This window comes from Argopecten irradians, chromosome 15 (assembly GCF_041381155.1).
Source record: "Argopecten irradians isolate NY chromosome 15, Ai_NY, whole genome shotgun sequence".
NCBI lineage: Eukaryota > Metazoa > Mollusca > Bivalvia > Pectinida > Pectinidae > Argopecten > Argopecten irradians.
The window spans coordinates 11,000,304-11,016,393 of NC_091148.1; positions in this window are offsets into that span (position 1 = coordinate 11,000,304).

The window sequence follows — 16,090 nt, forward strand, 5'->3', positions numbered from 1 at the left end:
CCTGCCTTATGTCAGCACGTGCATATATTTCGTGTGTCTTTACCCTAGTGTGAGATAGAGAATATTTCATTCATTTTCTTCGTGATGTTGTGTGTATTCCAGGGCCAAGTTTCACTGATTTTCAAATTACTTTTAAGGATTCCTTATCTTAAAATCCTTCTGCCTCGGGAAACAGTTCATCGAGTTAGCCCCAAAACCTCGGGAAAAAATAGTTTTGACTGTGTACTGATAAAGCATAAAACATCTGTATCTTCTATCGAATTTTGCGTCTAAACGCGCCAATTCATAATAAACGTACGTTTACTTCTTTAAGATTAATTCTATTTTTGAATGTAATCCATTCAAAATGAAAATAAACATTTTTTTCTATAAAAAAATCAGAACTGTAAGATCCCATGGGTAAAAAGGATGCTCTCACCTTTGTGATAAAAATGTTAAATAATAGGTGTAACCTCGCTTTTCATAGATAATCGGATTAGGCAGAGTACAATAGACACACGTCCTCACCTGTAATCAATTCTGTCTTTCTCATGTTTTTTGATATAAAATATCGAACGACGATCCTCTATCGATTTTTTATGATTCAGTTGTTGATCACCTGTCTTGTCTTCAATGATATTCACGTATGGGTTGGTAAGCCGATTGGCCAGGTATAATAGTATAAAGAGATTTGGATAATGTAATATATTCATCAATTTTAAGAGGTTTATTTTTGTACTTTGTACACGTTCACACGAATTTAAAACAAGGTTGCCTATCGAATAAATCATTGAGGCAATATACTTCATTCTGACGAACAAGTTTGAAAACAAAAATTGCTCAAATGACATTCGAAATACACTTACAAAATTCGTTTAAGATGCTCCACCACCGACAGAGCATAAACGATGCCTATCATTTGAACAACAACTGTTGTTTAATAGTGTATATATAAATATATAATAATTTGTTTTAGTACATGCGCAAATAGTTCTAAACATTCTATATAGGCCATAGTGCCATGGAATTGTTTCGGGTCGGAATTTATTGTTTAATTTTTTTCTTGGAGTAAAATAAGAAGCTAAAACTTTTCAATGATGGTAATGGTGTAAATTAAGTAACATTTGCAACTGAAGAAAATTACGAATTAATTTATGTTTTAAATTGGGGACGAATTAGAAGTTAGAATTAATGACGTCGCAAATCTTCAACCAAATAATATTCAACATCACACACAACCAAATTGTGTTAAAATCAGAAGAAGAAAAAAAACTAATTATCTCTTAAAAATCGATAACATCGACAAAAAATCGTAGCATGGATATTGAGTCAGTGACAGTAACCTATGGAAAGTCGAGGATGCTTAGCTATAAAAGTCAAAACGAATTAGAGTATTACGTAGATGTATACATTTGCGTTTGACGATATTATGAAGATAATGAAGTGAATGTTAGGGGGCAATATCTAGTAAATGGTGTTTTATGTCAAGATTATAGGACTCTTTTATATGTGGATATGAAGTGATTATGAATATTCTATCCGAGGGGAGAATATTCCTATCCTTCAAATCCACGTATAAAAAAGTATTTTGTTTTCAAACTTCGACGTTTTATTGCAATTTTATAACCTTATGATATTCCACCATTTTGAAATAAGTTAAAAAAACGTAAATGCAAGTTGATTCTCCAAACATGGAAATTGTGTGATATTTTCAAGGCAAATCCTGTTCTTTGTATCTTTTATAGTAAAACCGTAATAGTTTATGAATAAATCATGTTTAATTTGTTTTTTCGAAAAAAGTGATTTTTGAGGCATGGGTAGCCATATAATACCGCCTCGTGCGACATGAGTGTATTGCATGTGACCAGCCAATATTACACTCATAGGTATGAAAGATATTCAGCTCTTAAAGCGTTAATGGGAATTCTTCAGAAGTCAAACGACGGGGAATATACAGCAACGTTCCATGCGACTAATGAAGTATCAGAGAATGAACGATCCATCCAGCACCGATGTTAATTAAAGGGCGTTGGACACTTAAGCAAGCTATTCAGCATACATAAATACGATAATTTGACGGCTTCAGGTCTTGAATTCAACTTATTGACCAGCTATTACATAAAGAAAGTATTGATGCATACGCGATGTACCTGGTGAAATGTCGGCGAAATTAATGTTTACGGAAGACTTTTCAATTCCTTTTAATGAACACTTCGATCACATCAAAACGTCTTGTGGTGATTAATAGACTATTGATTCATTGCACTAAGATTAGAGACATAAACCTATTAATAATAGAAAATATTCACCAAGATTAGAATGCCATGTTTCGTTATGTAAACATAACACTGGAGCTCAACTCGATTTGCGCTCTTCTAAGAAGATAAGTCTTCTCAAGAGGTCTTCTAACCTATATACATGTACAGAAGAGCTTCCAGGAGTAGAGGATCTACAATCACGTAAACGGAAGTTATATTCCGGAAGTAGAAGAGGGCAAATCGAGTTAGGCTCAGGTCCAATCATAGAAACCGGAGAGAGAGAACAGAGAGACGGGGAGAGAGAAAGGCACAGACAGAAAGAGATGAGTGGAGTAAGGTGGAGTGTATTTATTAGATTCTACATATTAATTTAGTTTCTCAATTTATAGAAATATGAAATCACTTCCGATTCTGACAACCGAAGTTGCATGGATCTCTACCATTTGTTCACATACATTGTATTGACGGCAACATTTCCACTATCACAACGAGACACCACAGTAACATTATACGGCCTCCTAAACATAAGGACATTCACACACGTAGCACTTTGAACATATGAGAGGTCGCCCATCAATGGTTTCAGATGTTAATAGGACTTTAAACCGTATCAAAAACTAGCACATTGAAAAATAAGCAACATACATCTACCACAAATTACTGTAATGACATCAACATAGAGCAACGGCGGTTGCCTCCCTTGTATCTTGGATTTTCCGGTGAAAATTGATGCCATTAATTGCAAATAAAATATAATCAAATGAACTTTCTTCAATAAAGAATAACAGTAGATGAAAGAGGTGAAAAATTGATTTGTCCTTGGTAACTATGAGAAAAAAATCTGACCAATCATATAACAGCAGAAACTTCATTTGAAAATTCAACCACGACGTACCGTTGTTCGATTCATTTGATGTATATGAACTGATATAAACTAATATGATTAACGTCTCATCCGCTATCGCAGAGAGATAACTGAGATTTCAGTTTTGACATAATCCAGGCGGAATTTGAAGACAGAAATGGATAATCCTGGAATGTCGATGATATTTTACCTTTGACATCCTCACTTGTCATGATTGGACACCAACGCTTCCAAATATGGACATATGGACCTTACAAAACAATTTAGAGACACAATATTAGGACTCTCGCCTTAACATACAGACAGAGGCGATTAACCAAAAGATGAAGCGCACAAGGTGGGACATAAGTAGGACTCATGTACGATAACAAGCAAACTTATAATGAGCCATTTTTTAATCATATACATGTGTATTTATCCATGATGAAAATATAAGGAGACATATTACATACTGTATAGTCTTCAAATGTCATTGGCGTAAATATCGCGATATAAAAATGGGCGTAATTTCCGCGATAAAGACATGGGCATAAATTAAGCGTAAATTTCGCGATACAGTCATAGGCGTAAATTTCGTGATACAGTCATGGGCGTAAATTTCGTGATACCGTTAAGGGCGTAAATTTCATGATACAGTCAAGGGCGTAAATTTCGCGATATAGACATTGGCGTAATTTTTGCGATACAGTCATAAACGTAAATTTCGTGATATAGGCATGGGCGTAATTTTCGCGATACAGTCATGGGCGTAAATTTCGCGATACATTTATGGGCGTAAATTTCGCGATACAGTCAAGGGCGTAAATTTCGCGATATAGACATGGGCGTAATTTTCGCGATACATTCATGGGCGTAAATTTCTCGATACAGTCATGGGTGTAAATTTCGCGATATAGACATGGGCGTAAATTTCGCGATACAGTCATGGGCGTAAATTTCGCGATACAGTCATGGGTGGTAAATTTCGCGATACAGTCATGGGCGTAAATTTCGCGATACAGTCATGGGTGGTAAATTTCGCAATATAGACATGGGCGTAATTTTCGCGATACAGTCATGAGCGTAAATTTCGTGATACAGTCAAGGGCGTAAATTTCGCGATACAGTCTTTGGCGAAAATTTCGTGATACAGTACTGGGCGTAAATTTCGCGATTTATTGTTTGTAACGTATTCACAGGGGGATTTTTCCGCAAATTATTTATGAAGCATTTCAAATCGACATTCTTATGATAGACTGTAGTATGTAAGATTTTGATACATTTTGAATTATTGAATTTCGTGAAATCGAATGAATCGGCGAATTTAGTGAAGCCAATATGTGCAATATGTACGCTGTACCCATATCCTAGCCAGTGTTACGCATGTTAAACGAATGAACTACTTAACCACTGTGGAGGTGATCAAATGATTTTTAGGCAAGACAATTCACTTAATATGGTAAACACACTACTGTCAGAGCTATTTGAGTAGTTCTAGACAAAAGTAGCATTACTCTACGAGCAAGGGACAGGGTTCGGCATACAAGATGTTTGACCACAATGTGTAATGGCGGACAGCAAGCGTGTTTGAACATTTCACACGCATTTCACCACCATGGGCTTTTCTGGCATATCACAGTAAAACCGACTGATCTAATTTCCATTAGAACTGGATTTTTTCTGATATATGTATAATTTTTAATGTTTTCTTAGACTGAAATGGAAATGGATGTTGTCATACATATTTTATTTGGTGAAATGACTGATGAATACAGTCATGTGATTTTTTCTTTAAAAAATACCAGATTTGAAAACTCATTAAAATCGGGATATTTACTGATAAAACTGTTATATTAGTAAATAATCCGAATTTTTAATCGTTTTTCAAATCTCGTATTTTCTGAACAAAAAAACCCAACACCAAATAACTGTAGGTGTATTCATCAGTTCATCAACAAAATAAAAAAAAAATGTATGACAGCATCCAATTTCTTTGAATTGACCCCCTGTGAAAAAAATGAATCCTATCGTTTGAACGTATGTTTGTGACACTGAAGTTCATACCCGTCAACCCGTAACAAGTAAATCGATGATATAAACAGCAACCTTATAGGTCTACTAACTTTTTTTAAGTGTAAATGTAAAACGAGTTTGATTTTGTAGAGTTTATTTTGGTTGATTAAATTAACGGTCTGTAACCAGCCAGGATCATGCAACGACGGCCTCCCATTCAAGCGGTGTGCAGTGTGTATGTAATGTGCACTGCATGTTCTGGAAGACTGCAGTGTATTCTTCTTTTGTCTTGTTGTATCAAGATGTATTGATGCATTTTGTATAGTGTTAATAAATAGCCTATATCACTGAAGCATTCTGTCGAAGACACCAAGCAACACACCCCACCCGGTCACATGATATTGACGACGCGCGAACCAGTCTTCTCACTGAGCGCTAAGCAGGAACAGAAACCAACATTTGTATAGACTTTGGTGTGTCTTGGCCAGAGAACAGAACCCATAGCCTACCTCAGAAGGATGGGTGCTCAACAGAAGTGAGGCGGTGTCAAGGGAATGCAAGGCCAAGCCTTACAGTTAATGTTACACTATCCATCATCTTCTAAGGTAGATAGATTGAATATTAATTTCATAAACTGGGTCGTCTTATAATTCCCGCCGTTGTCCTAATTATCGCGCTTTAGATGAATATCACTAAGCGAGGCGACAAAACCGCAAAATGAATCTTCACTATTAACAAAGATTAGGTTGCATTTAATTGGCATTGTAACAACATCTCTGGAAACGTGGTGGACATTTAAAAGTGCAATTGTATCAAGAAATTGATGCATATGTATAGGGTTAATAAATAGCCTATATCACTGAAGCATACTGTCGAAGACACCAAGCAACGCACCCCACCCGGTCACATGATATTGACAGCGCGCGAACCAGTCGTCTCACTGAGCGCTAAGCGGGAACAGAAACCAACTTTTGTATAGACTTTGGTGTGTCTTGGCCAGAGAACAGAACCCATAGCCTACCTCACAAGGATGGATGCTCAACATAAGTGAGGCGGTGTCAAGAGAATGCAAGGCCAAGCTGGGTCGTGTTATAATTCCCGCCGTTGTCCTAATTATTGCGCTTTAGATGAATATCACTAAGCGAGACGACAAAACCGCAAAATGAATCTTCACTATTAACATAGATTAGGTTGCATTTAATTGGTAATTGTAACAACATCTCTGGAAACGTGGTGGGCATTTAAAAGTGCAATATAAACTTTTTGTTTGTCCAGAAAGGACGCTGCGGTGGCCGACATACCCTCCACCTGTGTGTCGTGAGTTCGAATCCCATGTGAGTCAGTTGCTAGGTACTGGCCGCTGGTCGGTGTTTTTTCTCCGGGTACAATAATGAAGTTACATTTGTATGATTGAAAGGTTTGTAACGCAATCAGTTCCCATTGCAAACAGTATGAGATATGAAAAGTGAAGCAAGAAATAGTTCGTTCTTTTATCACCCATGACCAGATATACACTTTAAAGTCCCATTATGTTTTCGTAATATTTTTAATCGTAAACAAATACCTAATTTTGCCAAAGGATAGGGATGATAACTATATAGCGACATTTCTTAATCAAAAATGCTGTAGTTTAGCAGGATTGTAGCAATGACAGGGGAATGTCAGGGGATCCCGCTATTTACGCTCTTTTGGTGGCACATTCCACAACGAAATAAATCTTGACACGTGGGTAAAATCACACACGAGGATCAATTTGTATAACCTTTGACCCCAGTTATGTTTGTCAACTGATCGATGTTAACAGACGACACTATGCATGGTCATCTTATTTCCGTCGTTAATTAACTGTGTCGTCTCTACTGTATTACTGAAAATCCTACTTAAAATATTCAAATCCTTTAAAAACAATTATCAGAGATTTGACATGTGAACACAGCAAGATTGTTAACCAGGGAAAATCAATAACTTGGAAATAGGCAAGTAATGAACGAACAAACAGTTTTGCACGAGACCGTAGAATGCGTGTATGCGCGCTCGATTAGGAGGTAACCGAGGGTTATTCTATACTTAGTAATGCTTTACTCTTTTGATGTTTTTGCGTACAAGTGGGTGTTTTGAAGTCGTCAGAATGGAGTATATAGTTCTTCGGAAGTAGTGTGCTTTTGTTTTGGAAAGAAGAACCAGTTTTATAAGGATAAACATTGTAAAACATTGAATATGTACAAATATGTTCTAAATTTCTCGGTGGTGTCACTTAGATTTACCACGAGATGCACCCTAGTGTCTTATAAGTGGGTTCTGTTTCTGTTTTCGTTTTAAGTTCAACATACATTGAGTAGGACGACTGTTTACCCGTTGTTGGTATTATTTGTCGGGTGAATTGTGCTGTTTGGCATCAACCTGCAATAGTTTAACACTATAATAAAATGACAAAACTGTCTGCTATTTCAATGTGATACAACACGAATATTGCACAGCCTTTAAAACCATACACACCCTCACACATTTATGTCAAATGACCTTAGCTGTTTATCGTAAGTTTAACATGACCGACTAGCAAACAACCTTCAATAATAAAGAAGTAAAAAGTCACATGATCAAATCAGCCAAAACGTTATTTAGTTTTTTTTGGTCTTTTTCATTTTTAATAAAAATACATTAAAAACTCTTTAAAGAAATTCAATAAAATATATTCATTTTCAAATCGATGGCAAATATTTCTATGCACATAAACATTTATATTTCCTTTTCATACATTTTCTAAAGCGACTACCAGTCATGTATATGTAATCATTTTAGTCACCAGTAAAATATGAAGAAAATAAATGTTCAGTCATTAGTAATTCAGTCCAAAGATTTTTTGTAATCAGTAATCAAAGCTTAAAATGTTTCCGTCAAGATCAAAACCACATATCTGTATCTGCTATGAGAGGTATGAGAAATATTTAAGATATATTTTATAAAGTCTAAATAACTGACGGCTAATATCGTTAGGCGGTAATCTTAGAACTAAATGTACATAAGGATGTTTGGAAAACACTGTGATTTTCCTGTATATTTAATGCATTTAAAGCATTTAAAAAGAAATGAATCATGAATGCCTGCAGTACTGAAGATTCATATGTGATGGCATTATTGTATGATCTTATAAGACGAGAAAAATGCGACTGATTTCAACTAATACCATTTTATGATAATACTAATATTAACAATTGAAGTTCGGCTTTCAAGGGGTCACGGAAAATATACGTCAGTGTGATAATTCACTGAAGAATATTCAAGGGACAATTCAATGAGGCTAATTCTGTTACATAATCACGAAGCAAAATATGACATAAATGTATTGTTCTACATTCCTTATGAAACATATAACAAGAAATATTGACAAATTCCACGACATTGTTAAGTATTTTGATTGATACCATTGAAATTCCAATTCATTGATCAATACGATTAAGCAGGTATAACATATATGCTGTGCCTATACCCGAGCCAAAGTCATATACGTTAATCAAATGCAATACATAACCACTGAGGAGTTGGTGGAATTATATTTATATTTAGACAAGAAAATGACCTAATAACGTAACCACACTACTGTAAGAGCGATTTGAGTAGTTCTAGACAAAAAAATATTAACTACACTCGCAAGGGCCAGGGTTCGGCATACCAGATGTCCGACCACAATGTGTAATGGCGGACACAAGCGAGTTTGAACATTTCACATCAGTGGGCTTTTCTCGCATCATCATGGATGTAATTTTTCCCCTTACAGAGGATTTCCTTTGACTGAAAAATATTTGTAGGGAAACAAATCATGTCAGATGTAATCTGAAACATCATAAAATGACCTTTATAAAAACTAAGTGGAGGCAATCCTCTCATTAGTCGAGATATTTACTCCTTTTCCTCATAGCATCAATCACATCCTTGCAAAATATATTCTAACTAATATATTTAAAATGAGTTTTATCGTACGTGTATTTATCACACCGGAATAAGCTGGCACTCACAATTTCTAGTCAAAGTCATAGGCTGTTACACTGTACGTCAAATGATATGTTCCTCGATGCAGACGAATATTTTTTTTCATATTATATTTTTCATCTATTTCTTTTAATAACGCAATGACTATAGTTAAATGTATATATAAGTATTGGTTGTCATATTTTTGACATACATTGGTGTGTATCATTCATTGAGTGTTCAATGTTTGTTTATTTGTTGGATAAATTGACGTCCTATTAACAGCCAAGGTCATGTAAGGACGGCCTCCCATGTATGCGGTGTATAGCATATGTGAAGTGCGATATGGGTGTTTTGGGTGACTGTGGTATATTCGAAGATAACGCACCGCGCATTTCATACATGCTACACACGGCATACATGGGGGCGTCCTTACATGACCCTGGCTGTTAATAGGACGTTAATTCAATTATTATTAATCACACTTACAGTATTGTCTGCAGTCTTGACTGTCATTCCGCATTCCGCATTTTGTTCGGTACTCTGGTCATTCTGTCGTTCAATGTTTTAGTAATTAATTACATACGCATAAGTATTGCTACATGATGGTGTTCTGATAAGAAATATAAAATTATGTATCTAATAGGGTATGATATTACAGATATATTTGTTCAACCAGGAAATCGAACCTGATTTCGTTAAAAATGCCTGATACATTGTAGGGAGATCCGTCAGACTATTACCGTTCGAGTTTTTTCAGAATTGTTTTACAAATGTTTTTTTCTTCAATTAAATACCAACGGATGCAATCGGTGCGTGGCCATGATTTACAAGGAAGATGGCGTTTCAAATCTGGACATATTCATGTCTGTTTCCGTAATTTTACTTTAATATTACTGCTTCAGGCACTGCTTGTAATGGATCGAATAAGCGTCTGATTAAGCGTTCATGCTGCACAAAACTGCAAGTTGGCACGATTTGCTTACATGTATGAATCTAAATACTACGCGTCAAGCGGCGCTTGCAGCGTAGCACCAGTTGTCAGTATAATATAACGGGTTGGGGTTTGTTGCTTGGTATCTTTGGTAGCATGCTTCAGTGATACAGACTACAAATAAGCAACAGTTCAACTATACAAAAAGACACAGCATGAATATACCGCAGTCTCCCAAAACACGCAACACACACTTCATACACGCTACATATCGCATTCATGGGAGGCCGTCCTTACCTGACCATGATTGTTAATATGACGTTTGATTTAATGAAACAAAGTATTCTTGTACTAGTGGAACTATTGCTTTCCTACTAAACCATGGCGCCAAAAACACCTTAAACAAGGTTGTACTATAAGCAAGTAAGACCAAAGAACGACAACAGAAAAGTACACGGTGAGTTAAAAGAGCAGAAATACATCTTATTGAAATGACATGACTTCCCTTCATGAAGACCTGTCACATTTAATGGTTTAGTTCATTTTAGAAAAGAAATATATGGAAAAGTTTGCTAATGATAAATGCGTCCCATTAATCATAAAAAACATAGAATTGAGGATTTAAATGTCCCATTGAATTAATCAGAGATTTTATCAGATGAATATTGAATATTAACGTTTTTCTTACACCTGTCAGATATATGGGTTAATTGCCCATAACTTACTTCCCGAATTGCGTGTGCAAATATCAAATACTGTAGGCAATGGCGTATTTCTTTCAATAAACAACTCCACATCAAAGGAATCAGCACTGAATACGTTTTGCTGGAGTTGCTCTGTTTCTTGGTCACTAGTGTTTTTAATGACGCAAGCATTTTTGAGAATTACCTCATTGTGATGAATTCGTTAAGTAGAATGCAAGTACGTTTGTTTAACATGTAATTGATATTGCGTTGCTCCTCACGCACAGGTAATTAGTCTTCCTAGACTAAAGAGTAGGTTAAACTCTCGACACCTCAGTTTGCGTAATACATTCGATAGTTCTTCAAAATGCAAATTACTGTGAAATCATTAATTTTCGTGGGGGTTTCATTTTCGTGGACTTCGTTTTTTGACTAAAATCAACGAATTTACATCCCCACGGAAGTTGTAAGTTTATGTGTACATATATTAAATGCTGATTATTACCTCACTACATTAGGTCTATTTCGGGGACAAGCATGAAAAGTTCAAAGTTGGAAAATATTGTTCAAACAAAGATAGTTTTAAGAATTTCATAGACTTCATCTACATGTACCAACAAATAATTGATTGAGTATATCATAACTCTATCAATGTGACACGATAATTGTTTGTTGGACACATCTGTAAAAACACTGGCTGATTACCGACTCTAGATTGTGATTGTAACTGTGTTGTGTGGTAGAGCTTAGTTCCGCTTGAGAGATCAAACAATACAGGTGACAGTATCGACTGTGTATTTTAACGGTAATGTGTAAGGTCTTCTCCAGGAATTTTAGTGCCAACGAAATTGTAAAATTTTAGAATCCACGAAAATTGAGCCCAACGAAAATAAATAATTTCACAGTAAAAAAAAAAACATACTTGACTTTGAAAATTCTGAAATCCAATATTGTTTAAGGAAACTTCTGAATTTAAGACTAAGCAAATTCTGAGTAAATATCTCAAGCAGACTCTTTCTCTATATTTTGAACCATGTCGATTAAAACCGTTTACAGAGGCAAAAGGTTCTGTACTGTTTGTGACAAAAAAAAATGAAAATGTACAAGGTGAGTTTTATCATTTAGTAACTTTCCTCCGTTTACTGAATTACGAAAAACGTTGATAAAAAACTCACAAATCTATAATAGAATATTGTATTCATATAAATCATTTTTTCCTTCAATTGTGTTAAGAAATATAATGGAACGTATCATGTAAAATGTATTTTTATTAAAACCTATCTAGCAAATAAAAGAAAGTTGCAACTTTTTTGTTACGTACAATCAACTAATTACTTCTAACGTAAACATAACTTCAGTGAAACCTCGATAATTCGGAGTCCTTCATTCCTAGCCTTAATCAACTAAAACCTGCTACATTGATATCGGTGCCATTGAAAAAAAAATATATGTCGTTTTTTTAATCTTAGTAAAATCTACATATGTACCTGACTAAACTTTCTCTATAATAAAAACGTGGTAGTGGGTTATTCGTGTTGATGTGTGCCTTCATCAATGGGTGTCTCTTTGACAAAGCTATATAAAATGGTCAAAATGATTATAACAAAGAGACCCGTTGGGAACGTTCACACATCACTCCCAAAATACATAAGCTCAAAACTACAGGAAACAAATGACACCAGGTAGACTTTGTGATAGGCTGTTTAGATAAGCACTGAACTGCATTCAGTTGGCAATTATGTGATTATGAATGCCAACTGGACAACGGCAAATTCAATGAAGCGCGCTGTAGTAGTAATATCCACATTCCCACAATTACAGTTCAATGTTTATACATGTATAATGTAACTATAGTTGATAACAATTTCATCAAACAATTCATATGGACGGAACAGCCATCTTTCACAGCCGTTGCCACAATTGTGACGTCACAATATCATTCAAAATAATGGAATTCATGTACTGAATAACAGCAATTGCATAGGATAAGATTATAAAATGAAGTTTGTATTGAAAATGCAAATAATTACAAATATAATAACAATGACACTTTTGTCCGAAATTTAACATATACATTGTATGCAAGACATAATGCTATTTGTGATAAATGTCTGTTGCAATAATTTCTGACGACATTCTGTCCCAAAAGAAATCTGTATTTTAAATAGTGATATCAGTTTTCATGAATATCTCATTGATCTTAACAAAGGACAGAATGACATACGGAAACGTGTTAAAACGGGTAGGTTTGTGAATTAAACAGATCATTCAGTATAAAAAATAACCTTCTTTGTTAAAGAAATGACCAAGTCAGAAAGCGATAATAGCACCAAGCATAGTCAACTTAACTTGAATAAATTTTTAAAAATATATGTGTAATTTGTATTCATTTTTTCATGTCGGTCACACAATTAAGTTAAATCTTATAATCAATATAATCAATTCCGTTCTATTTAGACACCAACAAATGATAAGAAACAGGTTAATATTATACGGTAAGAAAAAAACCTAACAAGTGTTTGTATCATTGGCCAGTGCATTCTTCTTCATATTGAAATCTTAATGAATCGATTTCAATTATGAATGATCCACTGTTTATTATCATATACTTGAAAAGACCGTTTGACCATTTATCAACCGTTATAACCATTGACAATGCAACCTTTCATTTCCACGATTGACGCACCGAATCACTTACCCGAAAAATGATTTGTTAGCTTAACGATGTAATATTGTTATACCTCAACAAGAAGGTAAATCAATTTCACACTTATATAATAAAAATAATATAATTCTACGTATAGCACTGACATTATATATATATAATTTGGTTATGCTATTGTCATTTAAATAAAATTTACATCTGATAATTTGATTTATTAAGAACAAGACGAAGTTGACAATTCTTGTTTTCTTCGGTGGTACTGTGTATACTATGGTATAAATGAGAACTTCATGCGAGTAATCATCTGTTAAAAGTCCATGTGACAGTCTCCATAACGGTTCTCTGTCAACATGTAGCTTTGTTTTTCCAAGTCAACCATATGCTATACAAGCGAGAGAAGTACTTTCTTTCTAACTTTTTGAAGACCAACACATTATTAGACATACTGTTTAATTAATTCGAAAGAAAAACATACGAATCATCTTTATATACTCTTTTTGGTATTTAGTAACGGAAATTAGGATGGATGGTCTTGTCGGGAAATATCGGAGAATATTGCAAATATGTGTTTTATTTTTTATTCTTCTATGTGATGTCTATTGCTTGGTAAGTAACTTCATAATTTTATCATATATATACATTGCATGGGGTTAAATTTAATTTTTGTTTATTTGCTCAAATTTCAATAATAGCACATAAAAGTAGCTTTTTATTTTTTTCAAGCATAATTTTGAGACACGTATATATCTGTTTTCGAATTTTGTTTCAAAATATCCACCAGGTTGCCATTGGGTTTTAATTGTGTTCAAAACAGTTGGATTTAATTATACATTTCTTTGAATTTTTAACTTTTTGACATTTTCTTAAAGATGCTCCATCGCCGACAGAGCATAAATGATACTCATCATTTGAACAATAATTTGTGCTTAATAGAGTTTAAATACATGCCTGTCTTATTAACAGAAAAAAACTTTACTTAGATTTTAATGCATGCGCCAAAAGTACTTCATTCTATATAGGAAATATATATTTGCAATTAATTGATTTAATACATGTACATGTATATTTATCTTGAAGTAAAATAGATTAAAATAAAGCTCACATTTTTCTATAGTGGTAAAGGTGTAAAGTAAGTAAATTTTGTAACTGAAGAAAAATACTTAATCGTCTGCTTCTGTTTTTGATATAGAAAAATACCATTTGTCAGCGGTAGAGCATTTTTAATATCTAAATCTTAACAGTTTGGGTTTATATCATGTTTGGAACTCTTTGATATGGATTTGTTTTTCACTTACATGTTTTATTTTTTAGTATGTTCCTTTATTTGATTCGGAAGATAAGAAGCTATTTCCTTATTGCTAAATGCCTTTAGATAATAGCTTTCATACTAAACATGTCTATATCATCTATCATGGTGCGCTACCGTGCACCATTGGCTATGCTAAAACACCCAATGTATGTTACACACCAATACATGTCAAAAATATAACAACCAATGCTTAAATGTTACCAAATGAAATAAATTTTTAATTACGTATCTAAGTCACAAAGTGAATTTGTTTTCACGACGTATTACCACATGCACAGGTTTGCAAGATAAAATTCCATGTGGGGAAGTTGCCATGTATTAACCACTGGTCGGGGGTTATTATACCGGTACTCCGACTTTCCTCGATATTCTAAATCAGGCATGGCATTAAATGCGTATTACGTCATTCCAACTATTTCAACAGATTGTTTAATATTTTATTTCTACTTTTTTTCTAACGCCTCTTTCGTTGATTTTTAACTTTATCAAATCGTATAGGCATCTCTTTTATAAGATCCCGTTTAACATTCTAATTGTTGCCATTCTAACTTTCGTACCACGTGTTACTTAATATTGTGTGTGCGATATTTTTTTAAATTGTCAAGCCAGAAGGTTTAGTTCTAAATGTCAAACTCTTCTTTTTTCTTTTACCCTATGTTAATCTCTCCCAGAGTGCATTACGGTCCCCATGTTTCATGGCCGTTTGGACCGCAATGAACCCTGGGATATATTGACCCTGTGTACCTTTTTTTTTACAATTGTGGAGCACATGCAAAAATCTCTCGTAGCTTAGGGTGAGATAGAAAAATATCACACCGGTAAAATTGCGGATATCCCTGTTTAGGATAAGAGAGAATTGCTTCTATCGGTGATGGAATGACGCTAAATAGAGAATACATGGTTAGTATCGAGCAACAAAATAAAACTTGTATTGCAAGACACTAACCGTGTATTCTGTTTATCTTGCAACCATTATGATAATCAAAACGAAATCAAATTGTTAGTTATTTATTTAGTTTTGCCCGAAGCGAGACGCTTCTTTGCTGCGGAGGAAAGGATTCATTCGCTAAACCGAATATAATATGTACATGCGACTGTACTCCTTTTTACTACCATGGGAAATATATCAGCGCACTCGCAAACAGTACCATTAATTCTATTCTGTGTGTAATATCACTGAAACAAAATAAAAAACACAGTAATTACCAATTAAAGAATTACTTTACAATACATACCTTTGAAAATGAGCCAAGAAAAAGACGACATTGCAATACGAGATTTTCGATATCGTAAAAATGAAGTCATTCCGATGAATGTGACGTCACTTTTTAGCAGTACTGAATGATGTTATATCCATCGGAAGGTTAAAGTTCTGGGTCAAATTAGAAAAAGTTCCATCAAATGTGCAACAAATTTATTTGAGCGTGTTGATGGCTAAA